Source organism: Cebus imitator, unplaced genomic scaffold (assembly GCF_001604975.1).
Source record: "Cebus imitator isolate Cc_AM_T3 unplaced genomic scaffold, Cebus_imitator-1.0 Scaffold898, whole genome shotgun sequence".
NCBI lineage: Eukaryota > Metazoa > Chordata > Mammalia > Primates > Cebidae > Cebus > Cebus imitator.
The window spans coordinates 39,437-41,481 of record NW_016108213.1 but is presented as its reverse complement, the minus strand read 5'-3'; the positions used below and the strand labels follow the sequence as shown (position 1 = coordinate 41,481).

The 2,045-nt window shown below is 48.0% G+C and overlaps 1 non-coding gene across 1 annotated transcript; it reads right to left on the bottom strand.

Annotated features, from left to right (window-relative positions):
* Positions 1-1,543: 1,543 nt before the first annotated feature.
* TRNAQ-CUG lies at positions 1,544-1,615 on the bottom strand. Its single transcript has one exon. It is a non-coding gene; the product is annotated as a tRNA-Gln (tRNA).
* Between the last annotated feature and the right edge of the window lie 430 nt (positions 1,616-2,045).

The window sequence follows — 2,045 nt, the reverse complement described above, 5'->3', positions numbered from 1 at the left end:
TGGTCCCAGCTACTTTGAGGGGCGGGGCACGGGTGGGAAAGGATCAACTGGAGCAATATCATATGTACAAACAAATAATTTTTTTTTTATTTAAGGCTAGTCAAGTGACGCAGTGGAAGGAGAGAAGGAACAAAGAAATCTACAACTGGTTGTGATCAATTATTTGTAAACAGGAATGAATTTTTATGCACTATACACTTAATCAAAGTCACATATGCTGCACTGTTGGTGGTGAACAGCAGTGACCTGGGCACTTCCTATGCTTATTTCTGGGGATAGCAATTTTCAATGCATGCAGCCAACCTCTCCATGAATATTGCTACTCTTTGACTGTTCAGTTTCCCATCCCAGACCCTGCGGTCCAGCCTGCTAGAGGAAACGGAGTTTGTGTGTTTCCCTACCTGCCAGTCCACTCCAAGGAGCCAACAAGGCATTCCAGCTGCCCCCACCCCACGTCCTTTAAACTGAGCCCTCAAAGACTAGGGTGTTTTTCAGTCCTTCGTAAACGCTTTCAGTCCCAAAACATGAAAATCAGAGCAATGGTCCTGAGCGCATTGAGTGACATGCTACCTGCTCCCAAGACCCAGCAGGAGCTTCATCCCAAGTGCTCTAAAGAAGAGGAGAAAACATTTGTAGCTCTGGTCGCATCCTAAGGCAGGGTCCTGGTGGGATGAGGGGGAGCCCCACCATCAGAGACTCACCCCTCACAGCTGCTCAGGCTTCTCTTCTTCGGAGCTCGGCTCCTGTGGGGGAGGATCAGGATGGTGTCCTAGCCCCCGTGCTGTAAGAGGCCACCCACGCTGTGGATTTCTCTTTCCAGCTGAAGAGATCTTGGGATGAAACAAGATTTCCTAGAGCCAGGTTCCAAAGCTTAGTGAAACAGGGCTTTTAGGGCCCGCAATAGAGACGAAATTCAGCATGAAAATCTGAATATGAAAAATGGAGTAAATTAACATTTGGAATAGGATGGCTTATCTGAATAAAGCAGTCACACTCCCAAGTTAGGTCTGGAACCATTGACCCTAAACTGAGATACAATCACCAATGACTGAGCTAATCCCACCAAAATTTCTCAGCCCCCATTTACTTACCAAAAGACAATGTGTGCCATTACGAGATTTCCCAGGTGAAAGGAGTCTCGGAGTCTAGGGTTGAGGGGGCAGCAGCCTTTTTAGAGGAGGAGACCTCTCATCCTGAGGCCCAGGGTCAACTTGAGAGGAGGTGGGGACTTCCTGGGTCCCTGGGTCCCTGGGGGGGTCCGGAACTCCGATTGCACAGGGCCAGGGGACCCTCCAGGCTCTGTGACCCCGACTGGATAATTCGGCAATTTCCTTGTAGTCCAGACCACTGTGAAAGCCTGGCTTCTGGGATCTCAAACACTGAAGTGGGAGACAGAAGAAATGGGGACATGGGGGACATCAGGAGACTCAGACACTGAAGCAGAAGAGACACGCAGGCTTGCAGCCCTGAGCTTCTGAACTTCAGTGGAATACTCATGCCATTCAGGGAGTAAAAGATGGCATTGCATCCTAATTAAACAGAAAGTTTCCACCGAGACTCGAACTCAGATCGCTGGATTCAGAGTCCAGAATGCTCACCATTACACCATGGAACCTTGCACTGAGGCTTTCCTGGAGGTGTCTGAATTACTAATAAGCAGCAATAGTTCCCATTCACCCATGTCAAGGCATTTCTATTGATCCCACAAGTAACACTTGGGAAAGGTGGACCTGCAGGAAGGAACCATTACTCTTTCTTTCTCTCTGATGTCTCTTTTGATCGACTTTTATTATTTCATTTGCACCTCAGAAAGTGAGGCAAAATCCACTCTGGGTTTAGGACCAGAGCCCTTGAAGCCTGGGTCATAGAGTTTCCTGTGTCGAGGTGAAATTCCCTTCCCTTCCATTCCCTTCCCTTTCTTTTTCTTTCTTTCTATTTTTTTTTTTTTTTTTTTTAATTAAGATAGTCTCCTGTTGCTAAGGCTGGGGTGCAGTGCAGTGGCAGTGGGTGATCTCCCCTCACTGCAACCTCCTTCTCCTGGGTTC